The 23,477-nt window shown below is 43.7% G+C and overlaps 1 protein-coding gene across 11 annotated transcripts in view; it reads right to left on the reverse strand.

Annotated features, from left to right (window-relative positions):
- The window catches only part of ATP2B1 (ATPase plasma membrane Ca2+ transporting 1), a 58,903-nt gene extending 36,619 nt beyond the window's left edge, over positions 1-22,284 (reverse strand). For 4 of the 11 annotated variants that reach the window (XM_041409726.1, XM_041409730.1, XM_041409720.1 and 1 more), the window contains exon 1: positions 21,488-21,697. The gene's annotated coding sequence lies outside the window, so the exon portion shown is untranslated. Of the gene's footprint in view, positions 1-20,703; positions 20,722-21,487; positions 21,698-21,812; positions 22,034-22,055 lie in introns of those variants that run through there. The other 7 variants (XM_041409728.1, XM_041409727.1, XM_041409725.1 and 4 more) reach the window with 5 other exon arrangements.
- Between the last annotated feature and the right edge of the window lie 1,193 nt (positions 22,285-23,477).

Consider the following 23,477-nt stretch of genomic DNA (forward strand, 5'->3'; position numbering starts at 1 on the left):
ACCTACAAGGAAACACAATTTTCTTCATATTAAAACACTTAAGCACACTCATACCTCAAGAGTCAAAGCTTCAGCAATTATAAATCTTGTGTCATTCAATTTAATTTATACATCTGCTTGAACAGTATGCATTCAGACACTGAGCATTAGCTGATAGCATTTGACCTTCAGCAACAACTAAAACTGGGCCCTGTAATATAGGAAAGGGCTTGCAAAGTGATTATCTCAGGAAAGCCTTTGTTTAATCTAATTAGTTCAATGAATACCAGACAGATCTGCATATCAAGAAGCTGTTGTGATAAAAACCATCCCCATATGTTTCAGTTGTCATGCCTTTTAACCTGCCTACATCTTCAAAGATATTGAAAACATATAATATGCTTTTGCATACTTCAGTTTGGGTGTGATCCACAGCTTCAATTCATCACATAACATTGCAGCGGTGGGGGGAAGAAAGAAGGGAAATTGTCTGCAATATTATTATAATGGAATATTATTACAATGAGGCAAAATATAAATACAGAACAGTATGCATTTACAAGTCACTATTCTGTAAGTTAAAATGTGCCTAACTGAACAAACAGGAGTTAATAACTTCAGTGCCATGCTATTGTTTTAGAGCAAACACAGCCTGGTTTATGAAGAGACATGTACAGGTGGACTGAAGAACTAAGAGGCAAAGGTCACGAACAAAGTTTTTAGCATACCATCTCCAGCCTATGCCCAACAGCGTTGCAATGACAAGTTTCAGTTATTACAGTTCATGTGCTATAAACAGTAAATTCATCAAAGGTCAAGACTTTTGCTGAGTTTTCAAAGAGAAATCTGATTTAATTCTGAAGCCTAATCTCCTGGGAAGCAGATGTACTTACCTATCTGAAATAAAAACTGGCCTAGATTCTGCATTGGATCTAAACACTGGTATTGTTCCTGCTCACTGCAGGGAGGTTAGACAAGATGACATTTACAGGTCCTTTCCAACCCAAATTATTCTGTGATTCTGTGATTTATGGCACTTAATCTAAGGGATTTCTGCTGTCTACTGTGATTGACACTTGTAGAAACCGTTTAATCCATTGGTGGTTTCTTTCCTTTAAGACCCCGAATTAATTTCTTATTGAAATTATAGGAAACAAATTAGGACTTCAGTGGTCTGAAGTCAGTTTGGTAGTAGTACAAATTAGCAGTGCTCACACACAGGTTCTGCATAATTTTCCTCCTGTTTTGGTAGTAGCAAGGAAAAATTCTACAAGCCTTGAAGGTGAGTTATTATGGCACAAAGGACATAAGCTTCTCTTACAAAGCAGCTTGGTCCGCAGCCTCTGCCAGGAGCCCAGCAAGCAAGCAGACATTTTGTTATGCCATCAACCATCTGCACAGGCCTGTATTGCCCTGCCTTGTCCAAGCCACGGCCTCTCCCCACTCACTAAACAACTCAGCTCCAGCTGAAGTGACACCTGGATTAAGAAACAAGACCAGAAAGTGCTGTATAGAATAGTCTGAGTAGGAAACTATTTTATCAAGTGTTTAAAGTAATCATTAGCTTTCTGAGGTAACCAAATAGATATTACTTATCCAAAAATAAACAGACTAATGCAACAATAAGGGCTTCAGAAAAACCTATGACCACTTTCAAGGAACATCAGACTTTGAGACACACCGGAAAGTCCCAGAAGACAAAACCAATGTGATCATCATTAAAGAAAGCAACAAGTGTTCTGTGTGTTTGAAGTACTAGGGTTTCATAGTCACCTATTTCGTATCACATTGCTGGCTTGGCCACAAGATGACAAACACTTAAGACAAAACCATGCAAAAGTGTCAAGTTTGTAACCACTTAAAACACTTTTCTGCAGTCCACAGCTCTGACCAACACTCAGGCAGCTTCTGTCTTCTCTACCCACTGGCCCTGAAGCTTCCTTCTCTGTACTTCTTTTTCCTAAACTCATCTGCTTTCTGCTCTGTGATGACACTAAAAACTAAAGGCTACATTCAAGAGGACTGTTTGCAATAAAAGGTTACTCTAGGATTATAATCCCAGTGGAAAAAAAAAAAAAATTAACCTCTAGATGGTACTCTGTCTCATCCAGAATCATTTTGAGTGTGCTCAAACACTAAAATGCATTTACTGTGTGTGTCAGCTTCCTCATCTAACTTGAGGTAAATGAAGCTGCCAAAATTTGGACTAAGGCAGCTGATGGCTGAAGGTAAACCTGCTGGTATTTAAAATGCAAGAAAAAAAGTTTGCCCAAAGCCCAGCAATATTTTCCTTTCCTTCAGATCTACAGAGTTCTAAATAAGATGACTGAGAATTTCAAGTCTCTTAATCCTGCACAGTTTAGGATAATTATGCTGTAAACTAAGTTCTTTTAACAGATCTGTCATATTAATAGCTAAATATATAAACCTAAAAGTGGTTTGTTTTTTTTTTTTTTAATGTAGTAAAGTCATCCATTAATAAATATTCACATTACTAGGTTCATTAACAACTTACCACACTTTTCCCATCAACATTTGTCAAAATCATATTGACAAAAATGACAAGACAAAGCTGAACTTTTCCAAAAAGAGATAGGGTGGTAGCATGGCAACCAACTCACTAAAATTATGCATCATAAGACTACAACAGAGTTTACTGGCATTCCCATAGTGCAAAATGTGTTCTGGTCACAAATCCTGACAGGTGTGTTAAATGTTAAATATGATATCACTGTATGCAACTAAGTTTCAAGTAAAGGAAAAGTGAGATGGTACCATATTTCATCCAACAGAGATGGAGTTGGATTCCTGAATTTCAGCTACTTGTTGTGTTTAGAGTTCAGTGCAATGCATCCAGCTGGTCACTTCTGATAATGTCAGCAAACCAGCAGCTGACTTCATCAGTTATTCCTACAGGACTTGTCTTGAGAAATTTTTTCAGCTTTTTTTCACAGAACTTATATTTACCATTTCATCCCGATTTGAACATTTCCCATTTTTTCTTTCAGAAAATATTCTTTTATGCTAGTATGCATTTATGCAGAGCAGTGGGCTTTTGACTGTGATTATGCTTCATGACCTCAAAGAGATGCAAAAAGCTTTTTAGATTTATGAGCCTTCAGGCAAAAGTCCATTCTTACCTGATTTTTTTTTCTATTCAGAGAACTTCAAAATATATTTAAAGTTAGTCTTAAAACTACTAGGAAATATTTATGCCTATGAGATTGAGCCAAATTACTTCCATAAAGACACTATACAGAACCAATTCCTTTCTATTAGAGCAATAAAATTAACTTAGGCAATGTTTTAAGGCTTTTCTTGCTACTTTGGACTAGCTTACTGCTAAGCACAAACAGTACCACAAAACAGTCTATATGCTCATATACAAATATGTAGGTAACATACAAATTGTGATATTAATGTGGTAAAGGATCCATTTATGATCCTCAAAATCATCATTCCAACCAAGCAAGTGTCTGGAATGTAAGAAAAATAAAACAAAAACCTCAGGTTTGGTCACCCATCTCAATAAGCCCACACTATGATGCTAAATTGGATATATGTTTTGTCCTCTTGTGGTCAAAGTTTAAGAAGCTTCCCTCTTGGCCTGTAACAAGGCAGTTTGAAAACCTTCAAATCCAGATTTTTCACAAGCCTTTTGGAAATACCAGACCACAGTATACCCTTATCTTCAAACCTTTAAAGAGCCTTACTTCTTCAGAAACCTATAATTTAAAAGCTATGCTAGCTTGAATGTCATTAATTCCTGCCTGCCAGAAATACACCAAATAAACTGGCTAAAAGAGCCATTCCGAGAAAATCCCATTCAAAAACTGCAATTATGTTTGCCATCTTCTCTTCCTAAGGAGACAGAGGATTTTAAAGTTCAAATATCATAACTAGTCCACACTTGAGCAGCACTTCAAGAAATACTTCACAAGTTTGCTGCTCTTGCTAGTTATGTCAAGAGGTTCAGGGGTCCCTTTTGGTTTGTGTTTTCTTTTGTAAGAAGTAAGGGTTTTTTTACCTCAATATTTAAATTTGAGAATCCAGTCTATGGCTTTGCAGAAACACAAGAGTGAAATCTCATGCAGAATTCTTTATTAAGATTATACTGGTCATCCCTTTACATCTCTTTGATATTGAGAGCTTAACTCACCAATCCATTCTACTGGGCTCCTCTTTCTGGTACAATGTAAGAAGCATGTTCAGTAGACTACACCTCATGGTATTATGTGACATGTTTTATGATTTTGAAGGCTACATAGTGCTTTATCCTTCAGGGACATCTCCAGTTTCAAAACTAGTGATAATACTTTTCAATCTCTCTGATGTCTGACACCCACTTAAAGGCAAGGTTGTCATGCTCCCTGCATTGTCACACACTTCTAGCTACTGCAAAGTTTCTCATTTATGCAGGGTTGGTTGCTGGTCTGGGATTGTTTTACACACATTGAACCATTACTGCAATATAGCTGTCTGTAGAATGATGGCAAATTAACTCTCTGTGATCAGTACACACATGACAATCCCATGTCCACCATCCAATATAAGACAATAAATACTTCTCTCAGGAGTTTGTTTCTTTAACACAGACAGGGAATATATAAGCAGTGTTAGCAGACAGAATGCACAAAGCTGAGATTCCCACCACAGCACTTTATAACTCTTAACAAAGCAGCAAGTCTGTCACATCCTCAGGTGACCAAAGGAATGGCTGTTCAACAGTGACATGGTGTAACACTCCCACTCACAGAGGTCCTGAAGCAGCTCTCATTATTTGACACTAACAACACTGCAACTTACACCTGGCACCCTTATCCCTTTGCACTGGGAAAAGCCATGGACTCTGCCAACTGCATTAATGAAGTAACAGAGTATGGGAGCCCTGCTGCTGCAGCAGGCACACAGGCAGCCTCAGGTCCAGAACACACACTTCTCGTGTGCTTCTCTACTCTTCTTTACAGCACCTCAGCCTCTGAGGGAAGGAATGTCATTTTGGGTCCTGTTCTAAGTCCATCTCTCATGGGATGTACAGCACTCCAAACGGTTTTGGCACTTCTTCCTTTACTAGTACCTTTTTTTTTTTTTTTTTTTGCTTTCTCCATGTACTTCTACGATCTTTAAAAACAAATAATTCTTTTCCTAGCCATGAAATGTGCCCCCCTCCAGGATCCAAGGAGCAAGAAAGCACCATACTGTGGTTCCAACCCTCCACACTCCCACGAGCTGTGATGGTAGTCATGCATTTCATGGTTCTACACCCATGTGAGTGAGCTACTTGTAGCTGTGTGGTGCAGAAAGCTGTCATGCAAAAATGATCTCCCCCACATCAGTGGAAAAATTTAAATAGCAGCATTTCTACGGTCTGAACAAGTTTTCCCACAAGACACCAGGAGGGGCTGATTTATTTGTAGAAGTCATACAAGTAATGTGGATATGCTAGCTTAAGGGACAAGACACACAGCTAATGCTAGAAGCATCTTTATCACAGAACTATATGGCTGCCACCTTTAAGATAACATTAAAACTCCCTTCAAGGGAAGGATCCTCTTCCCTCTGTTATTTCAAGTTGCAGTGGGTTGAGCAAACCCTGGACACAAGTCAACTGACTTGCTACTAAACAAGCAGCACGGTACATAACTTTTCAGTGAAGGGCAGACACAGTTTGTTTGGACTGAACAGCAAATTCACACGACTGCCAGACAATGGCTCAAGCAGATTTAGTAAATTCAATTTATTTCTCAGTTCCAGTAGGCTATATAAAATTGCTATACAAACTGACAATGTGCAATTAATAATCACAACTTCATTTCTGAAGTCTTCTGTCATGAAGTACTTCATTGTGTATAACTCTTTAGGTTTCGGAGATTACAAAGACATCAGTGGTTGATTAATTAATTAGAAAAAAGAAAGCAACTCGGGAAACATAAAAATAATACCATGCTTCAAGATCATATTTACAAGTCCTATGCCACACAATAAAGGAAATCTCTTCTCCAGTTCCCGTAAGCCAAAGACCTTGAGTCTTTCACCAGCATCAGTGGATCCTAATGCACTTTGCAGACAGCTCTGCTTCCAGTCTAATCAGCAATCATTCAAATTATGAGGTGAGCTAGGTGTCTAATGTAGCTCTGGCACAGCTCCCCTAGGTAAAGAAAGGTCATGCCTTGAAGAACTTCATCAGAACCAGCTGAACCTACTCTGTGCTGAGGAACAGCTACCAGATTTACATCACTCCCCTGCCCTATCAAAGCTCAAGGCCAGCAGAACTGAAGTGGCAAACCAGCAGGCACTCAGATGCCTGCAGCATAACCACCTCTGGCATGTACAGCAAGGTATCAGTCTTCTGATAAGGCAGCTCTGAATCCTCAGTAGCAATTGCTAGTTTAACAAGCGTAATATCTGTCCTTCCAAAGGATGGTATCTGAATTGAAAGGCTAATGCATTTAGCACAGCTAAATGCTCATAATTCAGCAGCAGCTGACCCTCAGGGCCAAGAGACAGTCCACCTATGAAGATTACAGATCATCATTCTGCCTCAGCAAAGTCAGACCTATTTTGTTCCTTCTACAGAAAGCTACTTCCCACAAGTGTTTGTTTTACAGTGGCACATTGTAACAGTGTGCAGTTCAGCAATCATGTTGTTTCTAGTGATACCAAAAGCATACAGAATCTCTGAAGAAAGGGAATTGGAAAAGGCAGTACCAGCTTCTGCACTCAAGTGACAAACTTCAAGCATCCTGCTGAAATTGTGCCTAACTGCTGATTGCACAAACTCTTTAAATAACCAAGATTTGTATGTTCAGCTCATGGCTTCCAACAGACTTCCTCAAAGGACCAGCACCATTGCACGTCTGACTGTATCACACCTCGGCTCAGCATGAGATTCTTTCACTATACAGCTTTGTAGGGGCTCACAGACCTTGTTAAGTCAGAAGCCAACTATATTTTTAATCTAAACCCTGCAACTCACAAATTTCTCTCATGTAGCATGCAGGTACAGCAGAGTAAAGAAGACAAGAGCTTCCTCTAGCTGAGGCTAGTGATACTCAGTGAAGTGACCGAGAAGATCACGTATCATGAAACAGACAAAAAGTGACACAGCACCATGAAGCAAAATATAGCACAAATTACCCAAACTCCCACAGTTTTTCTGAAGGTAATTTTAGGAGATTCCTTCTCTGGTCCTATTGCTCCACTTTCCTAAGCAAACTCCTGTATCCCTGTTTTCCTCAAAGGATGCCATCAGCTGGTTTCTCAGCACTTTCAATAGACCCTTAAGCATGAAGGACATGTAGCATTTGGAGAAGAGAAAGCAGACTACTAGGAAGCAGCTGTGCTAGGACTGTTCTCCAAAAACCTGCTTTTCAGTCCCATTAAAGATGATTTATTTTAATTAGTTCATCAAGGGAAATATAGAAAGAAGCCATCTGAAAACCTCTATAATTAAGCATTATTTTAGTAGCCTTTAAAAAAAAATTCCTACCTGATATAGACAAGACTTAGAAAAAAACAGGTGCAAGTATGTAATCTGCTAGTAACAAGCAGCAGACTTGTTATTCACACTTTCAGACCTGAGGTAAGGAAAATGAAGTGAAACTTAATGAAAAGTCCTACACAGTGAAAACCAATCATACACTTCATTTCAAAGTTGTTATGAATTTGGATTATTTAAGTTACACACAAATTCAAATCTGTGCACCACGACAAACAGATTGACAGCCCAGTTCTACCACGGTCTCTAACCTATTAATTTTTTTGTTTGATTTTACAACATTTGTTTTCCAAATTTATACCAATGGACTCCTAAATCTCCTTCATGTTTATTCAGACATAGCAGCACAGCTCATAAAAAATGTTCCCAGCTCACCTTCAGACAAAAGCCATGCATTATGCTGAACCTTTATATGTAGTTTTGCATGTTGCACTCAGACTTGTTACCAGTATCCAGTAGCTTGCTCTAGGTTACTATCAGCAAGTTGCTACTTCGAGTGTCATACCCCTGCTACAGGAGTCAGATTTTTGTATATGTATCCATTGCCTTTGAAATCTTCTGCTCTAACCACTACAGCATGAAATTAGGGTAAAGGTTGGTTTGTTTGGGGTTTTGTTTGGGAGGGTGGTGGAATAACTAATTTTATTGATGTTTGAACAGTTATCTAATAAAGGAAGTCAGCAATGTGATCAAAGAGTATACAGTCAGAATCCAGAATCAAACTAAGTGTAAAAGAACAAACAATTTTAGGCAGTTACACGGCTGTCTGTCAAAGTCACAATCTAGTTTGACGTGTGATGCTTCAGGCACATAATTAAGCTAAACAGCTTTCAAGACAGCTTTCTTCCTTAAAATTGAAAAAGTAGGTAGTTACTAAAACTTTACCTTGTTGTTGAGCAATTATTATTAAAATAAGCCATCAGCTGTCACAAAGTATTTTTCACAGAGCAAATATTTTCAAGTATTTAAACATAATGGCAAAATTGCCCATAGGAAGCCTAAACCAAGCTGTTTTATTATTTTAAGATATTTTAAGATCAGGATTCTCTGACTCCTTAATTTGGAGAGTCTGAAATGTACTATTAGATGTTCCTAAAAAAATTGATGCACTTTCCTGTGCATGGAGAATCCTCCATTGTTCTTGTTTGACAAGACCAGGGTTGAAGGCAGACATTGCCAAGCTAAATTTAATGGCCTATATTATGGAGGTCCACAATTTTTGGTTTACTTGTCCATTTACATGATTATTAAAATGGAACTTTGGCAGTAAAACTCTGAATCATAAGCCAAGTCATGGGGATAAAATTCAAGAAGTTAATCCACCATAGCAGGGGGAAGAAGAGCATATTTGGTAGGAGGAACACACCTGCTGTGAGAAGATGACTTGTTCTAACCTCAGTGTGAAGGACTGGACAACTGTCTGGATTTTTGCAGCCAAAAAGCCCCTTCTCAGTACAGCAATGCCTGAAGACATCTGCAGACAGCCATGCGTACACCCAAAGAGAAATTCAACAGGAGGAACTACAGTGGCTGCACTGAATTCTTAATTGAGTTTGCTCAATTTTTTTACTGTCCCGGAATATTTGACAGTTATGAATTATACAAGTAAAGTGACTGGACAAAAGACTGGAAATGCATCTTGCAGGGTCAAAAGTCCAGAAAATCTCCTCAGACTTCACAACCAGAAGCCAGACTCCATGTCACAAGGCTCAAAGGTTCTTGTTCAGAGATTTTTTAAACTGGCAAATGGTAAAAAGGCAGTTTGGGTTATTATTCCACTTATCTGGTTACTGACGAGTATATTAGGGTGGATTACCCTTTTGGTTCTCTGAAACTGTTAAACTGTCACTGATTTCAACAAACTAAAGATAACCAGAGCAGTGCTATAAAAGAATAGTATCAGAAAACAAGATAACAGAATTAACTACATTGGCATGTAAAGATGTCTATTGACTACCAAGTGCTATTGTTTTGATTATGTTCGTAACATCTATATACACCAAGACTTCGTTCAAGCTCAAACTTCTTCCATTCTGGCTGAGCATTTTTATATTGAATATCTCTTCACATAGAAAGAAACAAGCAGTCACAGAATAAACAAATAAAGGTATATGGCACTCGAATTTATGGAAGTAGATAAATTTCCTTTCCTCATGTGAGGCTGTTAATCATAGCTCTTCATGTACATATAGAACACAATACCTATAAAAGAGGAGCTTAGATGAATAACTAGATATATAAGTATTTTAATGGATAGCCCCATCCAATTGTTGATACACAAAAACAGATCAGACTACAATTACAAAGGTATATACAACACCAGTGTTTACCATTATAGCAGGAGATAGCATCTGAGACACCTGATTGGCTTTCAGCAACTATTTGTTGACCCATTTTTCAGGAAAATCCCTCTTCTAGCCATTAAACTGTTCTTAACTCAGAATTACACACAGGCATATTTGTAAGAGGTGCTACTCAGCTATTTAAGCTCATGAAAGCTACTTTTGCAGAGCCAGCAGAGGGAGTACAGACATCATTTTACTTATCAGCTGTGAAAAAGATACCTTGTAAGAAAGCACTAAAAGAGCTGTGCCTGCAAATCTAATGCACTTAGTTTAAAGCATGCCAAGAACTTCCTCAGTCTTTCATAGACATGTATGTCAATGGGGAGCAGAGTTGGTATTTCACTTCTGATCCTCAACCAGCTGTCACATCTTAGAAGTCTCATACCTGATGAATGGCAGGAGCAATTCTAACAGTACTAGTGAGTACCATAAGGTCTGATGCTTCAAATGCATTTAAAACAATTTTTAAAAACCAACCAAAAAACTCAACAACCAAAACCATAATATAGATACAATTCAAGTTTTTATTCCTATGGATTCCACTGTTTCTCAGTTTCTGAAAAACTAAACCCGTTTGGTTGTCCATTTCTTAGAAAACAACTTCACTTGGAAGACAAGGTGAAAAACTCAGAGTTCAAGACAACCTCAAGCAAAGGAGCCCTGAAGGCACATAGCAGTGTTGGACTAGAAGGTAACAAACAGCGAGTCTTTCTGCTGATATTCACAGAGGCACACACCTCCTGGCAAATCTGGTTTTACACAGCCTGTGAGGCAAGAGCCCTGCTGCTTTTTTTAGCATTTCCATTGATCAGCCTGCTTTGGAGTTGACAATTATGACTGAACAGTGTTGACACAGCAGCGGGTGTGGAAACAGTTTTGGAAAGAGAAATAGGCTTTGAGCAGACTGACTGATAGCTTGTTGCCATCCTCTCATGGAGGTGAACCCAAAACTACAGGCCAACATGAGACAACATACCTTCCTGCCAAAAACTCCACAGACACCCACGTTTTTTAGTCTACAAAATTGACTGGGGTTTTTTTTTTGTTTTTTTTTTTTTTGTAAATAAAGTTTGCATTTCTTAACTTGTTGGTACAAGGCTAAGCTCATATAAAATTCTTTCCAATCTTAATCATTCATCAAATAATTTTTGGGGTGGCTATTTCTAAGTTTCACTATTTAGAAGTCTGTATATGAGAAAGTCATACAAGTGCAATAAATGAATGCCTTTGTCTTAAAGTTTCCTCTAGAAAAGCAGCAAAACACTCCTCCTCCCAAAGAAAAGATAAATTTCCATCATCTTAAACTTCACATGAACTTTAAAAAGCTTTGACAGCTTTAATCATTAGATTTTGATTACTACCTACTGAAGAAGAATGTGCCTGCAGCTACATAATTTAGCCTTCACTTGTTTCAGGTTTTAAAAATAGAAGAACCACCCTTCAGCAAATCAGATGGCTGTTTCTTCTCCCCATCTACAAGAAAGTGGTATTCACTTCTCAGCTTCATTTTCACATGGCAGATTCACTAAATTAGTAAGTCAGAGTGGGCTGATCTGGTTCCCATCTTACAGAGCTTGCATGATATTTTATAGCTGACTAAAAAGTTTTACCCCTATCATGCAACAAAGCCACCTCACAGCTTTGCTGTTGAAACTCAGAGCTCCTGCAGTGTTCTCTATTTGTGTGCTGTGCCTGGGTGGTTCCCAGGACTCCAGCTAGGCTGCTCAATACGTTGCTCTGCTCAATATGCAGAGCAACCACAGCAAGGAAAGCCACGCTTCTTCCATCACAAACATGCTGATGACCAAGTGTCAGGATGCATACCAACCACTCTGACCATCCCTTACTTCCCCAAGTAAGGGGAAGTTATTGCAGTCTCTTGTGACAACAGTGAAGTTCCTGCAGGTACAAGGAGTCTTATACAGATAGTAAAAATTATTTTTCTTTTCAGGCAGAATGGTTATCTAACCAGACTTGCCACACAGATAATCCAATGCCAGTGCCAACTCAAAACACGGCAGAGAACTACACTGAACCTGTTTGAGTGAAGCAAATATGAAACCACACTCACAGGAAATATCAACAAATTCTAATTCATCCGGCAACTAGAGCCTTGCTAAGCTCCCAACTAACTATGTTTGTAACACACTTCACATTTGAGAGGCTGACATTAGGGTTCTAATGAGCAAGTTAAGACACTTGATCTGTTTATATAAAGTAAGTAGGGTGTGGGGGAAAGGGCTGAAAACCCCTAGAAACGTGAGCATTGTTCCCCTTGGTGAAGTTTCTACAGCAAATTCCACAGAATTTTATACTTTAGAATTACTACAGCTGCCTTTAAGGATCTACAGAGACTTGTTATCTCAGTTTTTAACCTGAAACCCTTCCATTTAGGACACAGCTGAACAACTACTGATTCTAGCATTAATCACTCCCCATGATTTAGTACTTCAATAATTGGTAATAGCATGCAGTACATGCAAGAGCTTTTCTAGAAGACAGTGTTGAAATTGTGCTCTTCCCCACCACCTGTTTTCACCACCTGAAGGGTCTTTCTCAAGTTCTGAAGCCTGTGTGCATTTCATGGGTTAAAACTTTACATTCCTTCCATCATATGCAAGATTCACCTGACCAGACAGGAACACCTACCTCTAAGGTAGGCACTTCGGGTGCTTTTTGTAAACAGGCAATGGATAAATTAAAATATATACACCAAAATATTATATTTAGCCACCTAGGACATGATCTAAAATAGTCACATGCATCTCATCTTAGATGCGCTTGCGTCGCTTCACAACAGAAGCGGCCCAGAGTGACTACTTTCAGTTTTTTAAGACGCTTATGTAAGTGGCCAGGATTGCTCTGCCAAAGTTAAGCACAGTTGGCTGGGCTGAACTCGCATATCAAGCAGCTGCACTACCATGTCAGAGCAAGAGGAAGGATGTGGCTTCACAGTTACTTTAGGAATACCCAAGCCTGTGCTACTGCCAGAAGGTACAGCCCTGCGCCAGCACCGCCGCTCACCTGACCTCAAGGTCAGGGGACAGCCCTCGATGGGAACCGGTGACAAGCAAGACAGCAGCAACACCTGCGGCCCCTCCTGAAGGTCACACAGTGACAGGGACTGCCCTTCCAGCCAGCACAGGCCTCACCAGCTCAAGTCAATCATGGAAGCTCTTCTCCACACCCCCAAGCTCATCCTGGGAAGAAGATGAGCCTAGATGTACCTTTCCTGCAAGGCCCCACTACAGACCATCACCAGGGTCCCTCTTTAGCCTTCCCTCTTCCAGGTCAAGCAAAGCCACCTCACTCTGATTCTCTCCACACACCACAGGACAGCCCCTCATCGACTGTCAGGAGAGGTGCAAAGGAAGGTACCATTTTTGGATGTGGCCTCACAAGAACAGCTGAAGGCAAAGCCCACTGGTCACACTCTTGCTCGTGCTGCCCAGTGTGGGCCAGTCCTTGCCAGCACAGGAGAGCCCTGCAGCTGGCTCAGGCTCCCTGTCCTGCAGGGTGGCCAAGACCTTTCCTACAGGCATCCTCGTCCCCATGGTAGGGTACAGGTGCCAGCCAGCCTCAGCTCTCCTGTTCACCCTCACTCCAGGAATGTAGGCCATGCAGTAGCCCTACAACCATGTCACCATTTTCAGCTACTGCCAACTGCGACAGTGAAGGGGAAAGCCCATCAGAAATGTTTTCACTTTGTCAGCTCAGTAATGCTCAGGAGGGGCCTTGGGCAGCTCCCTATCAGGAGCTTGAAATTGAACTGTTTTACAATGGCTGCCTCAAAGTAACATGTATTAACTTTGTCCAGTTCAAAGGATTTTGCCCAGGGTTATACATACAACCTTATTCTCCATAACAATTTCTGTAGCCTTAGATTTGACTATCAATAGAAGGTAAATATAAAGCTTTGAGCGTATGCAAATTCAGCGTTGCAGTTTTGGAATGAGAGGTTCATCTGTCAAGAATGGTCAACTATCTTCCCAAAAAATATTAAATGCTCCCTTCAAGCATATATCCCTTGTATTTTTTCATCTGGTAAACCAATTTTCAGTGTTAGAAGGTAACACAACACAGCTTTAGGGTGTCAGACTTCTCACAACCAAGACAACTTTTTCTAAACCATTTTGCTAATATGGTTTGGGGATCTGCTGTCCAGTGCCCGACAACACCAGGATCAACAAGAAAAAAAGAGAGCCATACACAAATCACTCACTCACAAGCAAGACTTAGCGTGTTATATGCTGGCACCTAATTTTGGATGTGTGTTTGTACCAAAGTTCTTTCAAAAGGTTCCCATAACCTGGTATGCATTGCAGAGTGAGTAACTCTGCATGAAGGATAACTCCACTGTAAGTGCCGCCATTACCAGTAAACAGCACACATACACAAATCCAGAGAAAGAGACCATGCCTTTCTCAAATCCCAGAAAATTTAGTCCTTTATTCCCAAATCTCTTTTAACTCACTTGAGAAATATAACTCTAGTTCAGGAATGAATCCTTAGAACTGCAGTCACCACAACAAGATCTACCTATTAGCAAAACGCATCTGAAAGCAGACTTTGTGAAGATGTCAAGATGTTCCACTATGCAAAGCAAGCTCATTGCAGAAGAAGAAAAATCACTGTCAATGTTAACTACTTGGATTGTAGAGCAGAAGTAGGTGAACACAAACTGTAATGATTTGTGTTATTAATAAAGCAGAAGTAAAGCAGTTGTGCTAGCAGTGGTAAAGCACCTTCCTTACCCTCTCCAGCTGTCAGTCTCAACTATGCATATTTGAAAGCCATCTGGAACAGACCCCTGACAGCCGGTTTAAATCATTTCATGTTTCATACAACCTCAACTGAGTGAGGCTGGTAGACACTGCTCTAATTTAAGTATTGATTTGTACTACATTCCATAGGCTTCATGAAGTTCTGCACCAGCTTCATTCCCAAATGAAGAAAAATTGGCAGATCCAAACAATACAAAGCAATTTGAAGTGCAATATCAATACTGATAGCAGTAGCAACTGGATGGAAGTGAAAACTCCTGTTCAATATGCATACTGAGATCCTGATCTATCTACTAGATCTAAACAATCAGAAGAGATTACAGAATACCACTGTTTCTTAAACAGTTTAAGGGCTAACCATACCTGCCACCTTTTCTACCTATTTATCATTATTATCTACTCAGTCGTCTCTATGTAAAAACATCAGAAAGCAAGTCTGCATGCTCAACACAAGCAAAATTTCTTTTACTCCACTGTAGTATCAGAAACCACCTAGGCATATAGTTCCTGTGTTTAAACCCAAATATACATTTATGGAATGCCATTAGTTGAAAACTGGCACTCAAACCTCTCTCCCATCAAAGCAACAAGTTCAAGTTCTCCCATGTGAACAGGTTCATACTCCCCAGGGAATGGTTTCACATGACTACTGCATAAGGAGGAACATTCCCAACCATCAATCCAAAGATTCGTGTTGCTTTCCTCACGTGAGCTTTACTTCTCACTTTGGAGAGACGAATTTGTGCACAAAGATTGTGTAACAAACCATCTAGTGGTGCACTGAGTAGACTCAAAGTGGCAGAGATGGCACAAAAGAGGGGGGAATTATTGCAGTTAGGCCAAGATGGAAATGAAAGTAGCCATGAGGTCACCTCAGTCAGCCAGTGAAACTTTGCACTCACAGTGACAAGCCAAATAGGCAATTACAAATTGTGCTCTCTCTGTTCCTAGCCTCTTGGATTATGCTGATAAACCAACAGGTTCAGAAGGCCATCACAAAAGTCTGACAAAATGTTGGAATATTAAAAAAAGCATCAAACATATTAATAGAAGTGACTAACACATCTTTTGATGGCGACTTGAAAGACTCCTATCTCTTGAAACACCTACCATACAAAACCAAATGTTTTCCAAGCTTTTGGAGAGTCACAGTGACCACCTTCAACTTTTTAGAGCATTCTACAACTTTCTTTTTAAAAAGTGTGCTGTAGCTAGAAGACTTCTTTATTGCTAGTGGCCTAAGTTCCTTATTTCAATGAAGACCATAGCACTATGGTTATTTCTTTCTACAGTGAAAAAACTCCACCAAACACAGCTAGTGACTCTTCCTTCTATCCCCATATGGAGTCACCAGTTGTTTTATTTAAAATCTAGACAGAAGCCAAAATACACACCACAAGCAACACATCCTTGTATTTGCAGAGACACGGGCAATCCTGGAAGAGCCATGCAGACAAGCCACCAGTCACTGATCAAATAACAAGTGCAGAAAAAGTTATGTGATTTCTACATAAGGGCACATCTGTAACCCTCCACTGAAGAGCACTTGTGTTTCTTTCACTGGTGTATGTAATGCAAAAGTGACTAAGTTCTTCTTTGATCCAAAATCTTGAAATTCATATGAAAGTTTAAGTCTTAATGACGATGTAAGCAGGAAAAGAGCACACCACTATAACCCTTGGGGCATGTCCCAGAAGTTAGATAGTTGCTTAAAGCAGAGTGAGCTGAATCATCTTTCCTGCCTTGAGCTGGGGTTTGTTGCTATCAACTGTGCAGAGCATGGTGCATCCTGGCCCTCCTCTGTACAGGACCAGACACTGTACACCAAGTGGTGAGAAACCAATAGTGTTGTTTTCCCAGCTGCTACCTTATCTTTCTGTGAATATAAGGGCACAAGTAAGGGTAGCAGATTACAAGTGATAGGCTCCCAGAAGTGTGTTTTAAGAACATGGTGTTTCTTGTGCTCACTGAGAATTAAGGCAACATCCAGCTCATACACAATATGATGAAAAATGAGACATGAAAACCACTGAAGTCCACTTCATAAAATAAATAGGAAAGCCATGCAGAAAATTACCTAACTCTCATCTACAAAGCAGCATCACATTATAGCCAGCAAGAAGCCAGGCTACCTACCCCTAGTGCTGAGACTCATGCTGTAAGTAGCAGAACCAGCCAGACTTAATGGCCAGCACCAGTTTATCAAATGTCATCCGCAAAACGGATCTATACAGTCTTCAGCTGCACAGTGCAGTTGCAAACACCAGAAAGGAGAAATATATTCTCTTTCTCAGTCAATTCCCCTTCAAAGGCAAGGCAGATGTTATTTGTCTGCTGTGTAACAGCAATTACATATTATCTCTTACTGGACAAAAAAATAAGTTATATTTATTTTCAAAGCTATTTCTGATTTCTTTTTTAAATGCCTCCTACATTTTCCTTAGATTTCTTCTCCCACAAGACCTCTGAAATACCAATGGAGAAAGCCTCATACCTACTTTGCAATTCACCAAAATTAATCTAATAACACCTCCTGCTGTCATCTGTCAGTTAGAGTAAGATTTATAAATGGCAGCAGAAATAATTTTCATAACGTTTACTGGAATACCAATACCTTGAACAGACAGCTCCTTCAGAGATACTGCTCATATCAAGTGAAATCTGTCACAAAAACTAGAAATTCACTTTAATTAACTGTATTTGAAAGCCACATAATTTAAAAATAAAAGACAAACTGGACAATACCATGTGTCTGTGTAGAAATTACATTCTGTCTGAGTAGGTGCAACTGTTCCAAGATGTGTTAGTTTCATATTTTGCCTGTTGATTTCATTGTACATGTCACCTCCTGGAAATCCTCCTTCTGTACTGCTCATTATCATTGCTTACACCTTCTGTGTGAAGCTGCTGAACGCATTTTTATTTTTCACATGCATTAAGAGATGTTTCATGAACAAAAAAAAAATCTTAATTTTTTTATCACTGTGCTGTTCAATTAATGAACACAGTTTTTTCAGCTAGCTGAAGCCTAAGTTAGGAGAACTTAGATACAGTACCTAACATTAGGTATTGAGAAGTAGAGGAATCTAATCATTATAAAGGCAAGCTATTTTGAACAAATTAGCAAATCTTAATGCTTGTGAGAAATACCCATCCTCTACATAAAGTATGATAGGGTCACTTTCCTTTCTCAAACCAGCAACAGTATCACCTCATCTTTCCTGCCTTCCTTGTTCTTCGATCTGTTAAACTTTGCAAGAAATAAAAATGTCTTCAGAGGAAATTTAACAGGTTTGTATAAAAAAGCCGAAAAACCTGCTTGAGACCGTTGCACACACTCTAGAAAACCAGTAGGCAGAGCTAATCCTAGCTTTTTAGACAATTCTGCAACTCCTAGATTTTATCTGGTTTTTAATTAAAATACTCTATAGAGAAAGATCCTTATCTGCTGACTTGCAACTTTTAACAAGTCTTATTATTATTGTCATTATTACTACTTAAGATGAGTAGAGAATACTAGAGAATACAAATTAAAGACTATTACTGCAATGTTATTGATCCTTTTGTAATAAAGTAAGCATGCATTTCTATAATAGAGATCTTTTATAGATTCAAGCAGTCTTCTTTATTTTTCAAAAGATATTTACTTTTAAATGCCCAGGACTCATCACAGCTGTTTGCTATTCTGCATTAAATTTGGCTAACTGAAATCTGACTTCACCTTTAAATAAAATGTGAATCCCTTTTTGTACTAGTATTATTTTCTCTTTAAAAACACAAGAAAACATAAATAAAAATAAAGAGTTCAAACACTGAAAGACATTAGTGAGGTCACATTTCAGTGGTAAAGAATGCCATTAATATTTAGTCTACCTTAATGGAAGAAATTCGAGTTAGAAGATACTTTAGGTTATCTTGTCCACCCTCATGTCAAGGGAGACTTTCTTGCTATGGCACATTATTGATTGTTTTGCCACATTCATTTTGAACTTGCCAGTTAATAGTAAGTTCCCAGTTTTAAAATCTTAAATGTTGGTGAAGTTAATTCTTCCAAAGCATCTGTTTTTGAGGTGGCTTTAGCAGATCCAGCCTATGTCTCTTCCTTCTTAGTATCATCTCATGATTACCTCCCATTTATCACATTCTTCTTTCCTAAGAAATTCAAACAGCTAAAAATAAAGATAACAAAAGTAATTACTAGACCTTTGTGCCTTTGCTACAGAACACGTTCAAGCCTCTGAATTTCCTTGGAAGCTTTCTACAAAACAGTTTAGATGTTTGCAATTTTAACAGCTGACAGAAGTTCTCCATATTTTGTGGTCCACAAAATAGTGACTTTCTAAATGAGACTCTTCCTTTAGACTACAGTGGATTTCAATTTGCAGGATTACCCCTGGATTATTAGCAGAATATGTATTACATATTACGAATGGGGATCCTTTCCTTGTACCACTGCCTGTAATGCAACTTTGTGTAAGAAACCGATACAGTTTACTCAATGCTAATGTGACAGAAGTCTTGTTTTCTGCTTTAAATTTCCAAAATCATTTGCTTCATACGCAAAAGTAACAGTATGTGTGCTTACAATTATCTTTAAAATTAGTTTTGACTTGTATCATTTGAATGATCCACATAGTTTTCCATGCGTTTTTCTTTGGGTGGAGAGAAGTAATAATGTTGCAATTTAGCACTGACATAGGAACATTGATTGGGAAAACCTGCAAGTATCTGTACACAGCACAGCACTCACGCTTCCTTCAGCTAACTCAGCCTGGGTCGGTTACCATAATCATCAGTAGGAGCAGCAATAAACCGAACCACACAGTGATGCTCTTCCAGACCGAAAATTTCACATTGAAGTGTGTGAGTTTTTTTTCCTCGCTGAATTCAGTGACCACTTTTTCCACTGACACCAAGAGTTTCCATTCATTATGCCATAAGTATTAAAGCCCTAGTACATTGGAAGCTATTCCTGCCAGAAGAGCCAACAGTTTAAAGATACACAAGTTTACTTCTATTGGAATTCACAATTTGTGGTGTTTGGAAGAAATCCTTGAAAAGTGCCAACAAACAGCTGAAAAAAAAATGGCCCTGGCTATAGCTACACTACCACCTTCTGAACACACAGTATCATGAACCAAGGAATTGGAAAGCTATCTAACCAACACCTTTCCAAGTACCAAAACACATTATTTTAACCCAAATTCATTGGGACCGAGGAATGTTTTAGAGATGCAGTAGCTTTCCTATAGGAGGTAGTTTTCCAAAGGCACGCTCACTTCATTCCCCAGAAAGTCAAGATCGCCAGCCACTAATGATGAAGATATTTCACAAGTACAGTGGGCTTGGAACTTGACTTCTAAGAAGGGACATGATTTGAATAATCACCTAGCCAGTCACCTCTCAAGCAAACATTCTCAGAATGAGGGCTTCAGGCACAGCATAACTAGTGTCACCAGCTCCTTCTGAACAGACCTTGAGAAGAAAGCCTCAGCAACTAAAGTTATAAATGTACAAACGCCACACATAACAAGTATTTAACGATTTCTGTAATGTGGATCTTGAAATGACAAGGAAAAAAAAAAGCCCCCGAAATTTTGTTCCTGTTCTCATCACCAGCCTCTACAGTTTATAAAGTCAAACGTAAAAAAGATTTTTGTGGAGTGTGGATCACGCACAGCACCACATAACCGCCTATTACAGCTGAACTAATACACTGGCCCTCAGGCTGCGAACCCTGGGACTGACTCAGCCACAGCTCTCCGCGGCTAAACGCTTCCCCGGGCTCAGGCTGAGACCCTTCCTGCCCCTGGCGAACAACACTCGCACGGCCGCTCTAAAGGAAACGCTCCCGGGGACAACAGACCGCTTTTCATGAGATCTTCCTCTCGAAATCGTAAGTCCTTCCGACTTCAGCCTTTACCGACTGACCGAGGGGCTCGGCAGGAAGCCAGGGCAGACGGCGGCGCGGACGCCCACCCCACTCCTCCCCACTGCGAGCGCTGCCTCCCGCGCTCGGCACCGGCCAGCCATCCCCGGCGGAGGTTCCAGCCCGCTCCCAAACTCACGTGGTGCAACAGCCAAAGGTTACACGCACCGCCGGGACGAGGATGACACCGCCGTTAGAGGCGCTTCCCACCGCGGAGCGGCCCCGCGCGGGGACGGGCTCACCCGCGGCGAAACGCCCGCCAGGGCTTCGCTCTCCCGGCCCCCGAAGTAGCGCCGCATCCCTTCCTCGTCCGCGCCGGTCGATGAGCAGGCCGGCTAGGCATCGATAAATCAAACCAGCCCGTCCGCTCCGACGGAAAGCTGCGTACGACTCAGCCGCGGTCAAAAACACCGCCCTGGGGGCACGGCCGGCGGGCGAGGCTGCGCGGGTGCCGGGCTCCCAGCCCCCGCGGGGCGGCGAAGTGCCCGGGATGTCGGTGTCGTGCTGCCGCAGCGGGCTAATCCCGGCTACTTAACCCGGCGGGCGGCGGGGGCTGAGCACCACCTTAATCCACGACGTGAGCGCGCCCGCCCGCCAGGAGTTTGCAGGGCCGTGGCGTGCCGGCCGAGTCCAGCCGCCACGTCGGGGTCCCCGCCGATGTGGCTGTGCGCTCCCGCGGCGGCTCAGCCCCGCATCCGCTGCCCTCAAGGTCACGCCGTGCCCCGGCTGCACGGAGGCGGCCAGGTGCACGCTCCGGTTACCTGCGGAGAACCGGCGAAAGCCCAGAAGAGCGGCGCGCAGCCCCTCCGGCCGCGCCGCCCCCCCGAGCGAGCCCGGCCACGGCTCGCAGCCCCGCGGCGCGAGCGGAGCAACGCTGCACCTGCCGCCGCGCTGTTGCCCGGTCTGTCGGCCAGCCGGGAGGAGAGCCGCCCCGAGCCGCCGCCGCGCTTACCTCCGCGCCGTGGGGCCGACACAGCTGCCGGTCGGGGGCCAGGACGAGGCGCCCGTAAACCTGACGCCGCCCGCTCGTTCGCTCGCCGAGCGCACAAGGTCCCCGCGCTCCCCGCCCTGCCCACGGCCGGCCGGCCCCGCCGCGCCGCCCCCGCCCTGCGGCCGCGCGAGGAGGGCGGGAGAGGGGGCGGGGGGGTGAAGCGGCGACGGAATTGGGGAGGGAAGGAGGGAGGGAGGGGGCACCGGCGCGGGGAGAGCCGGGGGAGGAGAAGGAGGGAGGGAGGGAGGGGGGGCGCGGACCGCCCGCCCCGCCCCCGTCGCCTCACCGGCAGGAATCAGCGATTCGCCCTCCTCGCGGGCGCTCCCACCGTCGCCGCCGCCGCTCCCCGGGGCCCGCCCGCCTCCTTTCCCCCGCACGCACCGGGCAGCGCCGAGCGCGCCGCCGAGCCCCTGCGCCGCAGAGCAACCGCTACAGGAGCCGGGCGCCACCGGGCGGGGCGGGGCGGGGCGGAGCGGAGCGCAGCGATCCGCCCGCCTCCCGCCTCCGCCCGCCCGCCGCGGTCACTCACTTGCCCGCGCCCGCCGCCCCCTCCTCTCCCGGCGCCGCGGCCGCCGGTCCCCGCCGCCTCCCTCGCCGCCTGCGGAGCGCGGGCCACGTGACGGGGCCCCTCTGTCGGCCGAGGAAGGGGGGTCTCGACGTGCGGAGTCTTCAATGGGGGAGGTGGAGGCGGGGCCCCGGTAGGCACGGCGCCCGCGGAGGCGGAGCCCCGCGCCGCTGCCCGCCGGCCGCCGCCGCCGCCACTGGCGGGCGGGAGGCTGACGCGCTTGTTTCCATGACGTCGGCGGGCGGGGCCGCGGCGTTTGATGGAGCCCGGCGGGCTTCGGGGGTCGGTGACTTTGCCACGAGCGGTTCCCGCGGGGCGGGGCGGGGGCGGGGCGAGGCGGGCCGTGGTGTCGCGTCCCTCCGCCCGTGGGTCGCGAGCCGCCGCCAGCGGGGACGCGGGCCGCCTCGAAGGGGCGGGGATCCCCCGGCGGCGGGAGAGGCCGCGGTCCCACGAGGGAGGGGCGGCCACCGTCCGGACCGGGGCGCGTCTGTTGCCCCGGTGGGTGGGGGCCGTGCCCGGTGCCGGAGCCGTCCCGGGGGCGGGGGCGGTGCCGTCGGGGGAGGCGCCCTAAGGGACCGCCGGGCGCTCGGGGCGCGGTCCTCCCCTGCCCCAGGAGGCGCGGGGGCGCCGTGCCGTGCCGTGCCGTGCCGTGCCGTGCCGTGCCGTGCCCGCCGGGGCAGGGGTGGTGTCGCCCCACGGCCTCCCCCTCCCGAGAGCAGCCGGTGGGAGCCGCGTTGGCGGCTCCTGAGCAGCGGGCGCGGGGAGCAACGGCGGAGCCTGGGCGAGGCTCCGTTCTGTCTGCCGGGCTGCGCTGCAGCAGGAGGTCCCTGTTGCGTGGGGCCGCTGGCGGGTCCGGAGAGGCAGGAACCAGCGTGTCGCTCGCTGCCGCCCGTGGGGATTAGGGAGCTCCGGAACCAGCCTCCCGTCAGGCGTGTCTGCCTCTCGGGGAACCCTGGCAGCTCCCTCAGGAGAACGGGGAACGTGCAGGGGCCGCAGGTGTTCCGCTCTTCCCAGTCTCCAGCCGAAGGCTCTTTGATTGGAGAAAGGAAAATAAATGGGGTTATCAAGGTTTGAGCCCGAGTGAGCTGTCCGGAGAGACGCTGGAGGTGACTGGGAATTACAGGACTGGGAATTACACTGGAAATGAAAACCCTGATTTCAGTTCTCTTCCAATGCAGTAGACCTCCCACTGCCCCCTCCCCCCCAACGAAAAATACCCATCCATAAACTATGTCATTCTATAGCCCATTTGTGTGGGGGTCTGAGATGTGTTTTGACATCCTCCACTCTCATCTGTTGGACATCTCGGTCGAGTGACTGGCCAGCTGCATCCCAGGCTGTCAGGTTCTTTGAGCCTGCCATAAATACCCTGCTTCACCTTCATTA

The sequence above is a fragment of the Onychostruthus taczanowskii genome, unplaced genomic scaffold (genome assembly GCF_017590055.1).
Source record: "Onychostruthus taczanowskii isolate IOZ18803 unplaced genomic scaffold, ASM1759005v1 scaffold31, whole genome shotgun sequence".
Taxonomy (NCBI): domain Eukaryota; kingdom Metazoa; phylum Chordata; class Aves; order Passeriformes; family Passeridae; genus Onychostruthus; species Onychostruthus taczanowskii.